The sequence below is a fragment of the Stegodyphus dumicola genome, chromosome 8, assembly GCF_044657685.1.
Source record: "Stegodyphus dumicola isolate Sdum_Otavi_A_Nest chromosome 8, ASM4465768v1".
Lineage (NCBI taxonomy): Eukaryota > Metazoa > Arthropoda > Arachnida > Araneae > Eresidae > Stegodyphus > Stegodyphus dumicola.
In genome coordinates, this window is record NC_140775.1 from 48,207,503 (window position 1) to 48,230,506 (window position 23,004).

Consider the following 23,004-nt stretch of genomic DNA (forward strand, 5'->3'; position numbering starts at 1 on the left):
GAAAAAAACTATGAACGGCGTTTGACGAAAGCTTTATTCTAACTTAAGTGCAGATTTTGAAGGACAACAAGAAATATTTCAGCTAAAACTGAAAATATTGCGAAGTTTGTAAAAAATTAAATATGGAAGCTTCTCTATTAATGAGATAACTGATCTTAAAGCACACAATAGTGAACGTTCACTTCAACTTATAATGTGTTTCTCCCACCCTTTTAGCGTGCCTTCGTGGTGTAGTGGTCAGCACACTGAGCCGTTATTTCAGAGGTCCGTGGTTCGATTCCCGGCGAAGGTGGTGCTAAGTTTTCATTTTGCCTGCTATAAAAATATACCTAATATCTTTACAGTGGCGCCTGAACTAAAAGGATTGTGGATGATGACTCTCCACACCCAGGATTTGGTGATTGGATCCCCTAAAAGCCCCAGTCGTCCTTTAAAAAGGGGAGTATATAAGGTATATCTCCCGTTTCCTAGTGTGCCTTCGTGGTGTAGTGGTTCTGCACGCAGGGCTGGTATTTCAGAGGTCCGTGGTTCGATTCCCGGCGAAGGCGATTGCTAATTTTCCATCTTTCCTGCTTCCAAAAATATCTGTTTCTACATACTTCATAATTTTCGTTTTCTTTCAACTTTTACACGTCTCGGGGTTTCTAATATATTAATTAATAAATAAATCGTTTACGTAAAATTTCATTACCATAACACATCTAACACATTCATCGTTTCGCAAGTACTTCGAATAGAGCATTTTATTTGAGTACTATTCGAGAGCTAACCATGGCCAGATAGTAATCTTGGAATAATAATCATTGTTGATTAATTAGAATCAGGAATTTTAACGTACACGTTAAACGTATTTGCATAATATTACAGTACTAGTTATGCTATGCAATGGCATATTCAACAGACGGTCTAAAATGCCTTGTTCCAAAATTAGAAGTTTTACTACAAATCAATGTGACTTCGAGAGAAATTTCAGCGGTAGAATTTTATAGCGAACTAACCTTGGATAATGCATTTGACATTCACTACACGTCTCCGAGACCACCTGGATAACGTTTTTGCTCCAGCTGCTCAAGGTGAGGAGGAAGACCGTTCGGCATGGAAAAATGATATATTTTTCTCCTGAATGAAACTCTCATTGCAGACTTGTCTTCATTGAGGATGCAATAGATATAAATTTTGTAAATGCTATGATTTCCATAAATATTAATATTTATGGAACTGATGAAGAAGAGAATTTATCTTTATATAAATTTTGTAAATGCTATGATAATATTTATGGAACTGATGAAGAAGAGAATTTATCTTGATTAAACAAAGCTTAAATTCAAGCGAAGCTCAATAAAGCATGGAATCCAGTAATCTTCAATTTTTGAGCGAAATGTATTCAATTCTAGCCGGAAAGTGCAAAAGCCCTTAGAAAATTGAGTTCCGTTTTTTGTAGTACAATTGAAGCGCAATGCAAACGAAAATTATCATTAATGCAACATTTCTTTTATTAATGAATAAAACTGACATGTTAATCACTGAATGTATGTTCTCCTGAAACAGCAAAATGTGTGCGAGAACTTGAGCATCTAAGGGTGAGAAGTCCCTAATTTTGAAAGTCTCTTCAGAGAGAGGGATATTTATGGATTCTACCCATTCGGTCAAGCAGGTTATATGTTTACGAGAAGACAAACTAAGAAAGTAATTTAATCGGGTTGTGCAGAATGCTATTGAAAACCATTCTTTTGTTTACGGTGTACCAATGTCTTATTTTTGTTAATTTAGTTTTCAATCATGTGTGCTTCTTTTGTTACATCGCAATTTTAACATGAATTAGTTTAATTTATTATTCTTGTAATTGTCTTTAATTTATATTAATTTATAAGTATTCTTATCTTTTAAATTTTATTTTAATTACTAATTATTTATTTCTCTTTGCGGTTCCTATTTCGGCACTTTCAATATTAGAAATTAAACTCCGTGACTAACCTGTTCTCTTCTGTAAAGTTTAAAGTATAATTTAGAACTAAAATCTGTGGGAATGCAATTGTTGCCTGGTTCATAATGAAAATCGAGTCTAAATGATAAGTAATTTCAGGAAATTTTCACATAAAATTATGGTAGATACTAATGATTTTATGTCGAAAATATCTGAGCTTAGTATTAAATTCCCAGATGGCAATTATTCACTAAAACCAAAATTATTCACAATAGTTAAACTAGCATCCTAATCTTTCAAATCTGTTGCATTCTCTGTGAGATGATTTTAGAATTATTTTCACACATAGAAATAGCTTTCAAAAATTGTTGAATTTTTTTTTCAACAGCTCTTCATATCAATTTTCACTGGTTTCTGTCAAAGCTTATACATTTTACTTGTCGTATAGTTCAATTGCCTATCAAACTCTTTAATTATGTATTTAGTGTTTTGAGCATTTTAAAAAAACTGCATCATATTTCTGCAATTTTTTTTTCAAACGGTTTTCAACATTTGAAATTAAAGTTCTTGTTATTCGACATTAACAAGACTCTTCAAATAACGCGAAATGTCAGATAATATGGAGCTATAGAAGATATCGTGTTAAAATACGATATAATCTGATGAACAAATGGCAACATTTTATTTTAAACGTAAAGTAATAAAAGAGACTTACTTACTGCACTTGGAAATCAATATGCAATTTTACTTATTTAAGTCTAAAGCTGCAAAATTATTTCGTTGGAAAATATACTTAGGGTAGTTAAGAAGACTAAAACTTGCACAACAACATCAACAATAATAAAAAGTTCCAGGAGGCTCAGACATATAAGTCCCGCACTTTCACTCCTTTAAATGTGTCTCAAATTTCACTAAATTAGGGAGATTTAAAATTTATTTTTTAATATAGAGTAGGAAGAGTAAGACCCTGTTGATTTGTTTTTATCTCTTTCTTGTAAAAGCAGCTAACTAGATGGCTCTAATACATAAAATATTGGTCGCTATAGTCCACAGGAAAAGGCTATAAGCAAGTCGTGATAAGTGTAGCATTACATCATGGGTGGCTGTATATATAGGCTCAGGAAAATGAAACAGCTGATGACATGGCAAAGCAAGCATGCAGAGGAAATTTCGCCTTCATTTTCCTGCTTCATCTAAAAGGAAAAATTATATAGAAACTAGTAATACGACCGTGGCAACTGCGTCGGCATAATGCTAGAAGTGGAAGGCGGATATATAATTTTTTTGAACGTTTACTCTTGTCGACCACATGTACTATAATAACCATAGTAACTCGACACAAGTCTTTCATAGAGTACTTATATACATTCGTACTTGCTGAATCAAGTCTCTGCTTTTATGTGCCATTAGAAAAATCCACCCATTATACATAAATTCAGATGTGAAAGCACAAAACATTTACATTTATGTCGTCCAGTGGACTCTTACTGATTAGCTAGACTAAAAGTATCTTTGAAAATAAAATCTTGCAGTACAGACTAAGACACTTATTTCTCTATGCACTAGAGAAAACCGTATGATTTACTGAAATATTTTATCTACACTGCATCCTTAATGGATGTTTTATCAGCAAAATTTGTCTTCAACAGTTTATAACGATGCATACAACTACCTTCAGCATTTGTCCTATTATAAAAGCATATAGTTTTAGTAGTGTCTCCATAATACTTCACAACGGCAAAATACAACAGTGTATATTAATAGTGCGCGAGTACTTCATATAAGGGTGTATATATTCTTTGTCATATGAAAGACCTTATAATTAGTACCTGAACTCAATTTTGAATTGCACAAACTTCTATAGCCATTTTGGGAGCACTAATAATTATTTCATTATAACATACAAGTATATAGTAGTTAAGAACATAATGAGGTATAATTATTATTGCAGCTCTTATGTGAGAGGTGTAGAGTAGTAATGTAGTGTATTTCATACAAATCATTAATCTAGTCTCGTGAAATTACAATGAACTGCACGTAGTAATATTGAAAATATACGATTTTATTAGAAATTCAGCATTACGGACAATAAGAAGGGGTATTATTGGAAGCTACTGTAACAGAGTAGTGTTATTAGATCATTTGCAATTTCGTATATATTTTTTCCTTTGTCAGTTTATAAGCTACTTCTCCCGCCTTTTTAGCATGCCTTCGTGGTGTACAGCATACGCGGCTCGTATTCGAAAGGTCCGTGGTTCAAGTTCCGGTGAGGCCACTGCTCATTTTTAATGTCTCCTGCTTCGAAATAATCTAATGTCTCTACAGTGGCGCTGGAAATAAAAGGATGGTGGCTGAGGATTCTCCACTACCAGGTTTTAGTGACTGGGTCACCTAATTCCCAGTCACTCTTTAAAAGGGGAAGTATATAAGATATTTCTACTGCCTTCTTAGCATGGCTTCATGGTGTAAGCATACTCGGCGCGTATTCGAGGTTCCGTGGTTCGAGTCCCGACGAGGGCATTGCTCATTTTTCATGTCTCCTGCTTCGAAATAACCTGATATCTCTACAAGTTATAACACTTGTAACTGATTTTAGTGATTTTATCTGAGCAACTCCGGCAGGAAATGTTGTTGGCATCATGTGAAATAAGTCTGAAGTAAAGGCAGAATGACAGGGAAATTCTCGGAGATGAACTTCTTTCCTGACTAGAGGGCAATCAAGATTAAGAAACCAAAATATAAAAGGAGATTTTGTCTTTGATTTTTCTGATGAATGTCTGGAAACATTATAAATTTCTGTAGGAGAAAACTGAAAGAGGAAAACGAAAAAACAAACTAAAATATTAACTAGAATGCATTTTGTGCAAGAAACATAAATGAGGAATAAGAAAAACACGAATAAAATATATAAATATTTAATTAAGTATTTGCATGCTAACCCTGAAAAAAGTTATGTTGTTAAAAGCTTAAGATTTATTCCAAGATTTCATATTTAAAACGTTCACTAAAACTGATTTGGATGAATTTGATAGTTTCAATGAAAAGTATTAATTGGAATGCGGCTTATATATATAATATGCACAAGGAACCTAAAATGCAGATCAGATACCAAACCCAAATCCAGAATAAAAAGTATAAGAGGAAAAATATGAAATGCTATTTATTGGTATTTATATGCTAGGTACGAGTATTTATAGGTATTTACGTTATCTTTCAAAAGTGTGTCACACCGGACCTAATAGATAGATACCTGCACCAATATTTAATATTTATACTTTAATATATAATATTTAAAATGCCCTGCAAATTTAATTTGGATACCTTTAGGAGTTCCAATGAAAAGGTTTATAATTATGTAGGAAGTCTCGAGTCTTGAGAATCACCAGGTCCTCGCGAATAATATTGTTTTGGATGATAAGAACCATCTGCCAATTTTCAAAGTGTGTATTTAGCTAGTTTTTTTAGTTAAAAGATGCATCTTACTTGCAATAGATAATACGTGACCTGAAAACAAATATTTAACGATGTAACGTAATAGTTTGTGCTTGTCATTTTTCAACTGATCAAATAAAGCCAAATATGCTTGAAAATAGCTAAGGGCTACGTAGGTAACACCTGCCAACAAAAGGGGAAAAATTATTGTTGCGTTTCGTCACTTTGAGTAAGCCGTAGCTGACGTTAGGAATGGCTTTAACATAATCCTTCCAACCTTTTATGTGATGCCATATCAAGTTAGACTGTGTTATGCTTAACACAATCTAACTTGACATGCAATTTGGTAAGTATTGTCATTACGTGAAACGCAAGTATTTTAAATTTATCTTCCATGTAGCCTAGCAAGTAACACTTTCCCAGAGTGTTGCTATTGGATGCAATGCAAGATCTTTAATTCTTCTTTGAAATTATTACTATTTAATAAACTAAGCAATAAGAAAATAATAAAATCATTTATTAATAATTTTTATGCTCAGTTTTTTTAATAATGTTCTTAACTGGTATAATTTCATTTGCACCATTCTCACAAACAAGAATAAAAATTTCTAATGTCATCTTTTACGTCCCTCTGGATTAATTCTTTAACTAATAGGCCTATCATAACTACCGAACTTAAAAAAAAAATCAGGTTTTTAAATCAATTGATATTCAATCTTTTGAATATCAAGAGCAGATTGCACTTTCTAATTACATGAATTTTATATTTTTTAACTTTCGAAATTTTATTGCAAATTCTTCAAAATAACAGACTGTAACTTAAAGTTTTCAGCTTACATTTTGTTTTCCTTGCAAACAAATTTTGGTCGCCAAGATCTGTATGAGAATGCAGGTGAAAGTTAATTAGTGAAAAGTGGTGAAAGGTGAAAATTTTTACCCTGCATATTATGCTCAACATGCAGGGTAAAAACGGATAGAGACTAGATTTGCTTTCGTTTTGATGGATTCATAGATTCATTTGTTAAAATGTATCGAATTATACTTGTAGATATATAAATTCAAGACAAATTTAGAGAGTATTTACAAAACAAAACCTACCTCTTTCTGCTGATAGTAGCTTGTTTTTGAGTGAAACAGTATTTACCATGAAATCTGTAATTAGTATCTTTACTTTTGATAAAAACTTTTATGAAACGGCAATTAAATCCATCTGCAAGTCAAATCGTGAAAGAGAATATCGTAATTTATTGTTAAGTTGAAAAAAAAATATTTTAAGAAAGGTTTTTAACGTTACGTAATTTATTACAAAAAACTAGATTACAATTTTATTGTATTCCGAAATTATTATTTGTTACGTATACTATGACAAGAAAAAAATTTGTAACCTTTTTTTTTTTTTTTGTTCTGATCATGATACACCTCGTAACTTATTACTATGTTTAACTCAGAAGTTGTTGCCTAATTCGAAAAATTACATTAAAATACAAGAAAATTTAACATTATAATTTAGGACAATGTACACAATTTATTTATATACAGCTTGTAAAAAAAACATTCTATTTGTTTATCTATGTGATGTTGCAGTTTTTTAAGAAGATGAAACTAATTCACTCTTTAGTCATGGTGGAGGAAAACTGCTGCGCAGATGACTGGAAGGAAAATCACAACTGACTTGATCGTAAAAACATCATTTTTCTTTTGAACAGAAAAAATGCTTCAGAAATACATTTTTGCTTAAATTGGTACTGCATTAGGAATGCTAAGCGCACACCACAAGTTCTATATATGCAGTTTATATTTCGGATAATAAAGGAAGAAGGAGAAGTGAGAGACGTGGTTTATTCAAACAGCAGGAGGCAAAAAAAAAAAAAAGTGATACGTAATAACTGCGGTCGTGTTTATAAGCGGAGAACTTATTGGTATATTCCTGAGCAGCGATTGGGCTAAAGATTTAGCGCTGCAGAGAATTGCAGGGAAAGAATGATGTAACATGCTGCAGAGTGATGCAAAGTGTATCTTTGAAGCCGCGATGTGCTTAAATAAAGTTTATGAACTCAAATGGTCTATTACCAATTGTACTCAATTAAGTTTAATAATTTTGTTTCATATTTTATATTTTACATATACATACATATGTAGAGGGTGATTCAAAACGAGAAGAACAAACATCTAGAAGGAGTAGAGCACACCTAGAGGACTTTCAGGAAAACCGTCGACAATCACTAGCACAGGTGATAGGATGGAAAATACGAATACATCTTGATTACAAACTGACATTGAAAGACCATAATAATAAGTCCTGACTTTCCTGATGATGAAGATTCCCGACATTTTGTAACGTGGAGTGAGGCGTGGAATCTCGGACATTTTGAAAATGGCGCATCTTCATGGCTACCATAAACGTCCGAAAAATGCTCGCAATATTTCAAAATGTCTGAAATTCCATCGGATTCCGATGTTACCAAACTCCGGACAATTTCATTACTTATTTTAATCTTATGGTCTTTAAATACCAATTTGCGATTACATTCATATTTTCCCTCCTAATACCTTTGCAGGTGCCTGTCGACGGAGGCATCGTCAGCGAATCTTTCGAAATTTTTAGGCCATTACCATACGTTATGTTACATTATCTTGCTGGTTATCATGTACGAAAACTGAAAAATGCAACAAGTTACACGAGATATAAGACCTTCTATTTATCTTCCACACAGTCTGGGGAATAACTAATTTCCAGATTTATATATGAACTTCAATTTGTAACATTGATATGTCATTGATATGTCATATTAATTACTCTTCGATATGACAAATAGACTTCAATTTATAGTTCAAATTATAACTGCATATCAAAGAGACAGATTTGAAATTAATAAATGCCCTCCTTAATATCACAGTTTAAATCTTTAATTATTTTTTTAAAATATCCTAATTGATCCTGATTAATTTAAAACAAGTAGGATTCATGATATATTCTTTTTAAAATTATGAGCAGTTGCAGATTTACTGTAATTAATAAATGGTATTTCTGAAGTTATATGTTATGCAAATATGTATTCAAAGATCTTGAATTTAATTCATTTGTAGCTTCGAATGGCGGTACTCTAAGACGAGACTGAGACTAGTCCAAGATGCGCAAGAGAAACTGCATGTTACATTAAAAATATTTAATAGCAACAATGGATTTTTAAACATTATAATCAGATATGTATGGAGAAAGATACGTTTAAAAGTTAAAAAGAAACCTGAATTTTTAAATTAATGTGATTATTTATAATCATAAGTAATTCCTGGCATTCTTTTTCTGAAAGTATATTCATATCATACACAGATATTAAACTTTTCCACGATATAATGAAAAGTTTCTTAAGGTAGTAAAATTAAACATTTTCAACCGATTTCTAACTTTTTCCTCTGGAAATATTTCTCATTTGATTTATGATATGAATAAACTGAATTCGAAAGATAATGTAGTATTCTTTATAATAATGTAAAAAAAAAATTCTCATTTGGAAGAATAATAATACAGTAATTTGAAAAATAGAAATTTATTTGTAATTAAAATGTTTAATTTAATTTGTAATTAAAATGCGTTTACTTGTCTGCCGGTAACGAAAACTAGGATAAAAGGAACAGAGTAACAGAAAACTGCAATCAAGATAGTAAAATTATTTTCAAATAAATTATTAACTTATCTGCCTATTTAGTAAAAAAAAAAAAAAAAAAAAAAAAAAAAAAAATGTTAGTTTAATTTTCCACACGCAAATAATTTGTGGATCTTCATATCGAGATTATACCAAGTCTTAAATTTAGGTACGTTGCTAGCATATGACAAATTAATTTGTTATTAATTGCTAGCAAAATAATCATTCTTCTCTTTAGAAAAATATGCTCGCTGAAGATCCTAAAAGTATTGGAAAAAGTCACATTATTGGAAGAAGAAATTGCATACAAGAAGAAAACCGATTGCATGATCAAAGGGAATTTCCCTATTTTTGGAATTAGAAAGAAATACATGGAAAATCACTTAATTAACATTTTTTGATTACTTATATTCAAAAAAAGGGAAAAGAGTCAGTTTTGTGACTTGCGAAAACTTCAAGACGTTATAGATTTCGCAATATCGGAATCTAAAAGTATTGTATATGAATCGAAAGAGTCGATAAATTTAAGAAAAAGTGCCAAAACTCAGTTAATTAAGTTAGAAATTTAGAACAAGTTTCACTTAAAAAATTACTTTCCAATCTATTCGATGATATAAAGAATGATATTTTGAAATGATTAGTTCGATCGTTAAGCAAGAATACATGTGAAAAATCCCTAAAAAACACTTTAGCATTAAATAAAAAAGGAAAAGGCGGGAAGAAACTAAATACAGTTCTGATAAAATCGTTTTTGCCACTCTCAAGTAAAATTAAGTTATGTTGTATTATCATCTTTTATACGGCACAATCAATAAGTTTCAATTTAGATTTTCTATTTTCTGAATTAGATTTGCTTGGTTTAAGAAATATAGCAATATCTAAGACACAATAACACGCCGAATAAATACTCAGAAATCAAACAACAAAAATCAGCGTTACACCTACAAAATTTTCACAGGACTAGTTTCGATGGTTTTACCGAACCATCATCTTCAGCTGCAAAACCGCAAATGAACAAGATAGGAAATAATGATTAGATAAGAAAGCCTGGACAAAAATAAGCAAGTGGCGCCATCTGTTGGCGAAACCAGAACTAAAACATAATTTCTCTAAAAGCCGAAGGCAAATTTGGATTGGAATTAGAATCGTTAACTAGAACAGAAAGATTTTTATGAATGTGAAATGCCTCTAGAAAATCCAGTTCTCCAATGGAAGATGTTTTTTGAATAATTTTGGCAGCAGAAAAATTGAAAGTGTGATTTTCGGACCAACAATGTTGAGCAACAGAAGACTTCTGTGTTTACTTTTTTCTAACATATGCCTCATGTTCTTTGACGGGAAATTTTTTTCTGCTGCCAAAATTATTCAGAAAACATCTTCCATTGAAGAACTGGATTTTCTAGAGGCATTTCACATTCATAAAAATCTTTCTGTTCTAGTTAACGATCCTAATTCCAATCCAAATTTGCCTTCGGCTTTTAGAGAAATTATGTTTTAGTTCTGGTTTCGCCAACAGATGGCGCCACTTGCTTATTCTTGTCCAGGCTTTCTTATCTAATCATTATTTCCTATCTTGTTCATTTGCGGTTTTGCAGCTGAAGATGATGGTTCGGTAAAACCATCGAAACTAGTCCTGTGAAAATTTTGTAGGTGTAACGCTGATTTTTGTTGCTTGACTTCTGAGTATAGCAATATCTATCTGCCAGAAGCATAACACAATAATACTAAAATTATATTTTAATTTCTTAAAATAACGTAAACTGAATTACGTTACATAGAGAGCCGTGTTACAAGATAACTGAGAGAAATCTGAGTGCTACATTAGAAAGGCCTCAAAATGGTAGCCAAATGGCTTGACTGATAAACATTGAGCACTAAAAACTCTTTCAAATAATATTTCCTTCCCAAAAGTAATCATTATCGGCGATGCCTTGCAGTTGAACACTTATGTGATGTTATTATAGATGTAATGTTATTACTGTTAGAATATTACAAAATTTGCTTAATAAAAAAATATTTGACTACCTGCATTTTCTGGATAAGGGAAAAAAACTTTAATGAAGCAATTTTACGTTAGTTGGCTTAATATTATGTTGTCTAATTTGGGAGGCTATTTAATTCTTTATTTTATAGGTTTTATTTATGAGTTTCAAACATCGCCTTTCTTAAATCTCACTTTGAACTTAACTTCCGAAAAAGTATTTCTATTCAAGAAAACATCTTGATTTTTTAAATAAATGAATAGTCAAATGCGCATTTTTAAAAATAATCTTAAAATAAAAATTACCAACAGCATCATTGTTGCTATGCCATGCATTCATCCCGCGAGAGGGAATATAGTAGAAACATGATCCTAAAATGATTAGTAAATGAAAGTGATAAAATTCTAGTGTTTGGTAAACGAATGCATCCATTACAAGAAACTGATAATCGATTAAATTAGTTTATCAATAAGGAATTAGTTAAATAACCTATTGTTACGAAACGTCCAGCTGCGGTAAGATAGCTTCCACGCAAGGCGGTTCAGGGTTGTCAAAAAATAGCAAGAGAAGGCCGGTTGCCATATTTGGAGCAAAAGCGCCCATTTGGCAACATTTGGCGATATACCATAGACGGAGAGAGAACCTTCTAGAACTAATTCTTACCAGTTTGGCTGAGACTCTCGAAGGCAGGCCGAAAGTTATATAAACCCTGCTGGTACGCGAAGTAGAGTGTATCTCATAGTCTAGCGTCGAGGTGTCTCGTCAGTGTATTGCGAGTTAGTGCATCGCGAGTGTGTCTTGTCTCTTAGTGTATTGCGAATACATCGTCAAGTCTATCGAGTGTATCGTCGAGCGCATCTCGAGTTGTAGCGTGGAGAGTTTCCAGAGTACGTTTAGTACCGACAGCGACTGAACCGAGTCGGGAACTGTACTCTAGTGCTTTGCTGTGAAGCTGTCTTCACCTTTATAGCCTGATAACCTGAAGGCAGTTTTGCTGATTGTTTCAGTGTGTTTGTCGTAGTTTTTAGACGACTGTAAACGTGTTTTTGGAGCTGCCCTGAGTAATACTGGCTAATAGTTTGTGTTTTGATTCTTCACCAAGTGTTGTCGTCAATTACTCCAAATCCGCGAACCCGTGCAAAACGCAACACTATTTATAAAAGACATTTGCTGATTAATCTGTTTCGTTCTTTTTTGTTTAATTTAATTTAATTTAATTTTATTTTTTGGTATTTTCGTATCGTTGAATTAGTGATTTATTTCATTTACTAAAAATAATTAATTTTATATATGTATGTAAGCATATTTTGATGGATTTATGTTTTGCTGGATTGTGCTCAATTGAATAAAATCACGAAAGATTTAAAATTTTGATATTATTCATTTGGGAAAAACTTGTTGCAGTCAAATTCCGATTAACTGGAGGCGGGATTAAACGGATTGTTGATTAACCGGGTTCTGTCCAAAAAAGAATTAAGTTTGTTTAACTGAGAAACGATGGAAAGTTTAATAGCGCAAATCATCAGAATAAAGCAAAATATCTACGAAATACAAAAAGGAGAACAAAATGCTTGGCAAAACGGCAGTGATAACAGATGTCATATCGTATTTAGGAATTATTCGTATCTACAAGAGCATCTAATTTAATTGTATATAATCTGAAATGTAGATTGCGAAAAAAAAAAAAAATCGGACAGTTCTATATCTCTCGTTCTACTGGGCCAATTGAAGAAATTCAAATTGCGTTTTTCATGTCTCGAAAGCGCGACTTAGGGTATATATTAGGTTTATATATAGCAATTATTCTAACATAAGTATTTTGACACAAATTCGGACTTTTTCTGAAATAACATGCCAACTTTTTCCATTTTTCGATTCTACGACTCAAATTATGCCTAAATATTAAATTTTGTAAAAGTTGATGCGAAATTTACTGAAAAATTCAAAAACTTATCTTGGCGTATTTTTTTCAGTTTTCGCCAAGAATAATTTATTTGGCGAACTTAATTTATAGCAACCTATTTTCCTTTTCTTTTTTCATTGTACAGTCAAAAGTCTTTAATCCGGACTCGTCGGGACTTCGGCGATTCCGGATTATCGATTTTTCCGGATTATAGATCATCAGTTTAAATCTGGTAAGATGGCATGCAGAAATTATAAAATTAAAAATATGAAACCGTAATTTATAAAATAATAAACAATTATGATCTAAAGGGTATCAAAATTTACAAAAAAAAAGAAGCTTAATATTTATTTGTTTACTTTATTAAACATTTCTTTCAACCTCGCGCATGCGTACCTTACGCATAGCCGAAATTAGAAAATTGCAACCAGAAAACTATTTGATTTGTATTCGTGATATTTATAATGACGAGAAATTTGATTTAAATCATATCAAAGACGGAGTACATCGAGATTAAATACTACATTTAGTAAGGAATTATAAGCCGAATAAAATAAAAACATCTATCTGCCCTGAAGATAGCGATAGTGCTGACAGATCAACTTCCAGTTCATTGCGCGCCGCGACGTCCCCCCCCCTGCGCAGAGGAGCGTGAAATTGATAAACAGATTTCGGAACGGTTAGATAAACAAAGGATATACCTTTATCCATTTTTTGCAGCAATTCGTTTTTTGTTTGATGGACATCGAATCATACTTTCGTTTTCTAGATCCTTTGGGAGCTCCAGCATCGGAAATTCTATTTGACATAATCGAAAGTTCAAGCTTACTTTTAGAAAATTGCTCTTACAGTCTGCAAAAAATAATAAGTCGGATCCAATTCGAAGATTAAGGAACAACGCCATCATCAACTTTAACTGAAATAGATAATTAGATAATTTTAGCTTATACCGTCCGTTATACATTAAACACGCACGCGAAAACGTAATCTGCGCTTGCGCAGACGCATATGCGCAGTCGTAAATGTTTTGCGCGCACGCGTAAAACGCCTATGAGCATGCGCAGAAAGATTTTAGCTTTGAGGTCCGGATTATAGACCATTCCGGATTATGGGTGTCCGAATTGACGACTTTTGACTGTAGTCGAGTGGAAAAAAAGCCATCGCTCATACTTTCAAATACTTTTAGCAAAATGCGTAAGACACATTTGGCGTTATTATCGCTCAAAAAACATGCCAAATTTCAAAGCGCTCCAATATGTAAATTTCTGTATATCTTAGAAAATTTTAAATAAAAAAAACTCTTATTTTTTGCAGGTGTGCCTAGAAATACATCTACTTTAAGACGTTAAAAATTTTATATTTACATATATAGTTTCAGTTTTTTAGTCAATTGTATAGTTTACAGTAAAAATATTATATGTTAAACATTTTATAATACAAAAGGTTTTTCGAAAAATTTATAAAAGTATTTAAAAATACAAATTTTAAAAATAAATCATGAAAAATGTGCGAATTATATTTGAATTAAGCCTAAATTTCGAATTCTGGAAGAAGGACTCAAGTAAGTTTAATAAAATTGAGATATTAATAAATATATATAAAATTCAATTAACAGTGACGAGCTAAAATTTTGAAAGCTAATTTTTTAAAAGCAACTTGGGCGATTTTTTTTCAAAGCTTGGCAGTTCGGCATAAATTGAGTCGTAGAATCGAAATATTCAAAAAAATTGGCATTTTATTTCAGAAAAAGTCCGATTTTGTGTCAAAGTATCTATATTAGAACTAGAACTGCACTATATATAAATCTTATATAAATCTTATATATATCCTAAGTTGCGCTTTCGAGGCATGAAAAACGCAATCTTCCCAATAAAACAGAAGATATAGAACTGTGCCCCCCTTTTTTTTTTGCGCAGCGTACACCCTATCCACAAGCTTCCTTAACCGGCCTTCATTGCGTAACCGTTGGTCACAGACAACTGTTGTGTAGCAAATTCACTTAAAATTTTAAATTAGGACTTATTAAAAATTAATTTATTAATATTTTATATTTATGCTACTTATGCTACACAACGTGTATTTTATTTAATATCTGTGCTGATTTGTTTAACTTTTAATTAGGATTTTGTACGAAAGAATTGGTACGTTCTTTTCACTCGTTACTTGTAAACGTACTGAAACACATAATGGAATCGGGTGCTTTTTTACGTAATAATGTTGATTTTTGATTTTATATTACTTACGCTTATTCATTCTTAATTTATACCACAAGAAGCAGAAAAAATAGCTCTTTAATTTAACACAATTCTTTGTTTTATTTAATTATTACTCATGATCATCACCAGTTAGCAACACGAGGTTATTCCAATCATATTAATCACAACTCAATGCTTAAATAGTTTAGATTAGATTTTAGGAAAACTCAATTCGTGTGAGGTGTTTTCTTAAAAGGCACCGTAGCACAACGGTCGTACAAAAATATATTAAATGACCTCAAGGATTCATGCTCACGAAAGGCCTTAACCGGCCTTTATTTTCGCAACCGTTGGTCGTAGACGAAATGTTCAAGAAATGTTTTAAATTATCAAGCATTCATATTCTTCGTATTTTTAAATTAAAAAAAAATTATAAAACATACAAAATAAAAGTTTTTTTTTATGTTTCTCTGGTAGAGAAATTTTGTATTCATTACTCAAAATAAAGCCCAAAAATTTTGACTTTTATATTCTACCTATGTAGATTAAGTAACGGAGGTAATGTTTTTGGCCAAAAATTCGGTAGTGAATTTTCAGTAAATGAGCACGAATTAGGGTCCCCACAACGTGTTTTTCTATTTTTACAATTAATGTCTATGTATCTGCCTGTCTGTCGATGTGTATGTATGTGTAACTATTTTTTCGTCCTCAGTAACTCCTTATAGGAAACTTGTAGACTCATTAGGTTTTTTTATTTTTTTTTTTTTTTTTCCCCGTTGATGCGGAAGACGTGAAAAATGTGCAATGCCCTCGCCGGGATTCGAGTCTGGACATGTCGAATAAGCTCCGAGTGTGCTACCTTTGCACCACGAAGTCATGCTGGAAGGAGGGAGAAAATATCTTATAAACTTATTAATTTTATGTTTTACGTATTTAACCTTTTAACATTCATGTAAATAATTCATTAGATTTTGGGTAGAACTGGACAACCGGAAGTGGCACTTTACAGGAAACCTAGAACAGTCTTTATAGGCAACTTACTTGAAGATAACAACAGTTTTTAATAAAAAACTGATAAAATAAAGTACAAAACTTTTTAATTTTAGTAATTAAGACTTTACATCAACGGGAGCAACATATTACATTTTGGCTAGAACTGATAAACGTTAAGTGATATTTTATTTAAAACTCTGAACACACTTTCGTAAAAAATATATTGGGAGATAATCCAAAACTTCTCAAACCTGGTATTTAAAGGTTAAGTTGGGTTATTTAATTACGGCAAAGCCTCGAGGGCTATCTGCCTAAGGGGAGGACTTTCTAAGGGAAACTGGCTCATATACACGTTACATATGGGGAAAAACCACGAAAATATCCCTGCAGCCAGCCCGTTCGTGGGATTCGAACCTCGCGGGATTCGGTCCGAACTACCAGTGTTCAGCGACTTTACCGCTCGTCCATTGGTGGGCCCTGGTATTTAAAGAAAATGTATGTGATTGAGAAAAAAACTTATTACATTTACAAAAATAATGCATTCAGCCTCAATCCTCAATTTTATTCTTTACATTTTTGTGTCGAATCACTTTTCAAACAGAAGAATGTTGCCATCAAATGTTATGGATAATGTTAAAGAAATAAAATAGAAAATATGAATACAATAAAAAGGATGGCAGCAATTAACACTCTATTTGGAATACTAAAGATATACTGATTTTATATATTTTGTGGTTTTGTTATTGAATTTTAGTGGCTTAAGTGCGAAGAAAGCGATGCCTAATAAATAAAGCAAAAATGAAAAATAAAAAAAGTCTTATTAAGAAAATTGAACACTGATATCATAAACTCAGAAAAGACTGAAAAAAGAAATATATTCAATACTTAACACTCTATCGGGAATATTTTAGGATGAGCTACTTTAAAAATTTTGTGATTGTTAAATCACTGATTTGTGAATACGAAGTACTTATAAATAAAAGCTTGCTCTTTAAGGCAATATCGTTCAAAATAATTGTCATTTAAAAAATAGTTCTTTAGAATTAATTAATCGCACTTAAAAAGCATTAAATTGAGACAGAACAATTTTCTTACAGAGAGTTAATGTACAATTATAAACGGGATATATAATAATTCTTTAGAACAGCCCGAAAAATTCAAAAACATTAAAGAAGATAAAAATCAATTAAATAAGAGACATATTCAATTTTTGTATAAACTTAAAAATCAGATTTTGACACAAAGAAACTTATTAAGTAACAGCAATTTCTTTTAAAACACTTCTTACACAATAAGCATATTGTAAATCGGTTGTTTGCAACAACAAACTGCATTATCACCTGCAATTATTCTTCTGACTGAACCCCAAAGGAAACTCACAGCACATTAACCATAATGTAAATGCTAAACTTGAAAAGCTACAAAAAAAATTTAAGTGGGGATTTTCCAGCTTAAACGCCAATTTGCCACATTTTATTCTTTAATATTTGAAACTTGTTTTCCTTGTTCATGTGCGCAGAAAAAAGAGTGAAGTTGCAATTATTTTAACGAAAGCAAACTTTGTTTTGTAGGAAATATTTTGAAGAATTATAAAAAGCATAAAACTCTACAAAGTGTTTGAAAACGGCACCTGAGGGCTTTATTTTCTTAAATACTGTTTATAGAATAAATAAAGTTCCATCACAAAGTTCTTTAAAAATAATGTGGAAAAGGTTTAGAAAAGAGTCTCTAATTTGTGGTAAGGAAAAGACCCATTTTTTTTCCTCTCTACCTGCCTAAATGACTAATTGTTTATGATGCGATTTGGTCATAAAGTGATTTGAAAACATTTTATGCATATGAAGGATATACATATAGTAAAATATACGTGTATGTGTGATAAGCATCTAGGGTAATCTTTCCCGCGCGGTTAAAGACACTAACAATTGAGTATTTTGGTAATCAGTTAATACATGCTTTAAAATCTAGTTTGCGTATACATTGAGCTACTTAGGCTTTTATTTTTGTGTCTAAGTCAGAATATCACAAGCTTCTAACGAGCTAGTGAAGTGAAGTTGGTTTGAAAATTTGATGTTAATTTGACTGGAGAATTTTTACTCTGATTAACAAATCACATTATGTTTTGGGAACTAACGGGTCCTTTATTGCGACATATATTAAAACATAAAAATTGAGAAAATTACAGTAAAATATTTGGGTAACAGCAGAAAGCAATGAGCAATCTGTGTGTTATTTATAATGAACAGTGTAAAAGACAAAGCTCAATAAAGGGCAGCTAGTTTTCAGCTTCGATGATGATTTTTTGCCCAAAGAAAATTTCGTGCCAGAAATGCAGGCCCAAATAGTTCCAAAATCTTGTGAGACTGGTGTTTGTGCCTCGATTACGCAAAATATCAGCAGAAAACATCACGATCAAAAATGTCTCAAAACAATACAAAGGACAAACATCGTACTATATCATGGTAAAAAATTAAAACATCTACAAAACACCGAATGACAGAAACATCACGTATATTTTATACGTTTAAGGCATTCAGAGTTCTGTAAAACATTTTTTCACAGAGCAATCCAGGAGAAAACATGGATGTTGTAAATGTATAGTGTCTTTGCGGATGGAGAGACTTTAAATATATGGCGAGCCGAAAGTTTTTTCGTGTGGTTTGGTGGTAGGAGAGAGAATTGGGAGACTCTTGGATCACCCCTGGAGTGCTCTTCCTTAAAACTGGGGTGGAAGTAGACGTCCAATACCCTTGAGGCTCTGGCAACCATTCTGCCATGGACAAGTTAAAAACAACAACTCACAGTTCCAGATAATGCGGTCTTCTGTGTTCTTTAGTCGTCTTAGAGAGAGATGATTTTTAATAAAGATGTGGTGATATTTAATGAACATGCCAAATTATGTTCTCAAACGTACTGGTTACTTTCAAAGGTAATCGTCTTGGGAAAATGATCTGTATTAGCAGGTTTACTGTAACATCATCCGAAACAGTGACAGGTCGTCTTAGAAAGAGTCAGCTACTCTCAAAATAATATTTCGCTCACGAAACATATGTTTCCTAGAATTCTGAAAGCCTCAATTGCATAAAATGTCATTCTTTTGCAATGTTTTTATCATTCAATACTTTGTAGATGCTTTTATTTTTTCCACTACATTTTGTAAGAGAACAATTTCAAACTACGAGATTTTGTCAATACTTTATTTTCTACTACGATGTTTTGTACAACGATTTCTTTATCCTTGTCTTGTTTTCTCTGCGACATCTTCCTCTGCGATGCTTTTACCTTGATAATTTCACCGATAACCAATTTGCAAACGCAGTGTTCGATTTCCAAACTGAAAGATCTCAAGAATACTTATGTTTAAACAATTTGATATATATATATATATATATATATATATATATATATATATATATATATACAGGCTAGTTCAAAGGTATTAGGAAAGGAAATTTTAAGATAAGTCAGAAATTATCTTTAACAATTATAAAATACCAAAGAAATAAATTATTTTTAGGAAAAACAGTATTCTGGTTCCAAAATGATAACTAATTTTGATTCTTAGATTACTACTTAGTTAGATCCTCAATAATTACTACACTTTTTTTTATTCTGAAGCCCTTTTAAATAATTACTACTCTCTTTTTATTCTTTGAATCATATATATAATTCAAAACAGTTATATTATTAAAATAATCATTTTAATAATACCTCTAGAACATACACTTTGTTTACAAATAATTTAAGGAAACATTTTTAGGCTAACACAAATTGCTTAAACATAACAAACCATTAAGTACCTTAGGAAAAGCTTAAATTATAGGTAACAGCATTCTAATGATGAGTGAATTTATAAGGTATTTCTCCCGCCTTCCTAGCGTGCCTTCGTGGTGTAGTGGTTCTGCACGCTGGACCAATATTCTAGAGGTCCGTGGTTCGATTCCTGGCGAAGGGGATTGCTAATTTTTCACCTTTCCTGCTTCCAAAATACCTAATGACTCTACAAATTTACGACTCGATACTTATCTGACGCACTTAAATAGGAACTGAATTAGAAGAGTTATACTTAATTTATAGGTCAGTCTAAAATTTTTCATAGAATTTAACTATGCACTAAGAGAAGATGATTGTACTTACTTCAGTTTAAGAGAAGATTCGGCAATTTACCTTTGGAGAAGGTCATTAGTTCTTTAGCAGTACAATAATACATCATACGAAGTAGTAGAGTATCATAGCTGGAATCTAAAGGAAGATATTAGATGAAATGCAGTTTCTTCGTAAGTTGCAGTAGACAGGAACGCTCTATAACACAGGTTTAATATCCGAAAAAGTAATCGGGTAATACATCTCAGGAAACAACAGATTCCCATTTGTTTGAACTCTTCCTAGGTTTCTTAAGACCGCTAAATACTGAGAGTCTGACCCGGGTTCAATCTCAGGCAAACGGGCTGAGCCCATGATTGGCATTCGTGGTTTACTCCATTTGTAGCATGGATACGAGCCAAGTTTTCTTCGAAAGTCTTGAACAGAGGCATTCCTCCTCTAGGCAGATTGTGCTTTGCCATATTCAAATAACCTAAACCTCTAGACATGAATCTACAGCATAGAATTATCAAAGCCGATATCAAAACGAAGGAACTCGATGAACCGTACACTTCTGTTAAGTTGCAGAATACATGATTAAATCATCGTATACCAAAATTTAATAATCTGGAAAGATAGTCGTATTATATGTCACTCGAAACAGCCAGTGTCTACTGTCAGACTATCACAGTAGACCAGAATTCGGGGCAAGAACCATCGAAAGTGGAATTCAGATGAAGATATCCGATGAAACAAATTCAGTTCTGATGTTGCAGATGACCATGCTTCAGCGCAAAGCGGTCGACTGCAAATTTTATATTCATCAAGGAATTTGAACCAAGCATAGGACTTGAAATGTTGTATCTTTCACTTTCATCTCCCTCAAAAGCATTTTATTCCAAGCAACCATCAAGCTCAGGCTTCTTCAATCGAAATTAAAGCAAATCGGCTTTTCCTTCACATTCATTTCACTCTTCTTTTCCCTCTCCTCCGTTTTTACATCAAAATAAACCCAATCTGTAAGACCAACCTCCACACTAATCTTTTTTAACACATTTTTTTTAAATTTCCTCTAACCTCTCTTTTTAGCAATTTACTCACTATTTATTCGTTTTTTAATTATTAATCAAATTTGGAATTTAACTACGCCTTACGTCATCTTTTATTGGTAGAGAGATATTTCCAAATATCTGCTGGAAACTAATCAAGAAAACCGAACAATCACACAGGGAAAAGTAAAAATAATACAATTACAGTTGCCATCAAATTACCCAAACGATAAATTTTCGTGGAAGGGAACAAAAAGGCAAATCAAGAATGATTCTTAAAAACAGATTACATTACAATTTTTTGAACTTCTACCAAATGTAAAGCCAATACCGCAATAGCTTCAGCCGAAATAATTCAAAGGAAGATTTTTCTTAAACATTCGTCTTTTATCAGCTCCTAAAAACTAATTTTTTATAGCTGTTTCTCATTACCCTTGATATTAGATCCGCTGGCAGTTTGAATAATTGAGGTAAAAACTGCACAAAAGAGTACGTTTTCAAAGCAGCATCCATGCTTTGGCATAAAATTCTCGAAGAGCTATAAAATGTTTAAATAATTATGACTCCAAGAAAGTAAATAGTTTTCAAACTTTTACGGTGAGAAAGTCTAAACAAAAATACCTTCATTTTCATGTTTTTTTTTTTTTTTTTAAGTATTTTTATCCTGAAATCTTTTGTACAAGGTCTATTTTTAGGAGGCCAGAAACTCACTTTCTAACTAAGAAACACCATTCGCCCCTTTTTTTAAACGAAACAAAAGCGGAACACTTAAACAATGGTGAGTTTGACTTTTCTGGAGATCACATTGCTACATGACATACCCATGAGTACTAAAGCTCGTGATTTGTTGAAAACTGCATTGATAAATATCAGTTATTATGTTGGTTATTATGTTAATATCAGTTATTATGTTAATATCAGTTATTATGTTATCATGGTGGTGTTGGTGAAAAATGCAATATTATAGTAATATTAAAATAACTGATATAGCACTTCATTTATAGGACGGCAAGCAGAAAAGGATGAGTTGTGACGTTACTGTATTGTGGATAGATTTCAAACAGATGCATGTTGCATCATAAGATGTTTATGCCTGAGATTGTATTAAACTAGATACTTTGACATAAACAAACACTGTGTTGAAAATGGAATGACGCATACTTCCCACTGAAGAAACGCCAAACTAAAGCAAGCCATGTATATATTACATGAGTGAATATCCATATCCAAAAGAAGGATTAATGTTATCCACCTTTTGATGAAAAGTTATAGGATCCTCTCATTTTATTTCCTTATCAACATTTTTCTGAAGCTTTTAAAAAATTTTGCAAAAAAAGGACATGAAGCAACTGCCAACTCATTCCGAATATTGTCAAATGAAATACTAGTAGCACCGTCTTACCGAAGGGATGTTGGTTAAAGGAATATCTGACTCTCGGGTTCGCTGAATTATTGGATGTCAAACTATTGGGTTTTTATTTAAGTATGGTATTCCAGGTCTTCCACCGAAAGCGCATCCTTCTGTTTCTTGATTGTTTAATTGATCACTATAAGTATTTTGATATTTAAAAATGAAATCTGAAGTGGTCTTACAAAAGTATAATTTTCAAAAAATTCCGAATTCCATTAAGACAATAATGTTAAGCATACCGCTGTAGCTATTCAACTACAACTGTTTTTTAGTTTTCTTGAAATAGTCAAACCATCCCTCGTGGATTATGTTAATTTTATTAACAGTTAAATTTTGAGTTAAACTTCCTTTCCTATCGCTTCTTAATTTCAACTTACCACTTCCGGCC

General features: G+C 32.1%; 1 non-coding gene across 1 annotated transcript; it reads left to right on the forward strand.

Annotated features, from left to right (window-relative positions):
- The first annotated feature begins 219 nt into the window (after positions 1-219).
- On the forward strand, positions 220-292 carry TRNAN-GUU (transfer RNA asparagine (anticodon GUU)). The gene has a single exon. It is a non-coding gene; the product is annotated as a tRNA-Asn (tRNA).
- Positions 293-23,004: the final 22,712 nt, after the last annotated feature.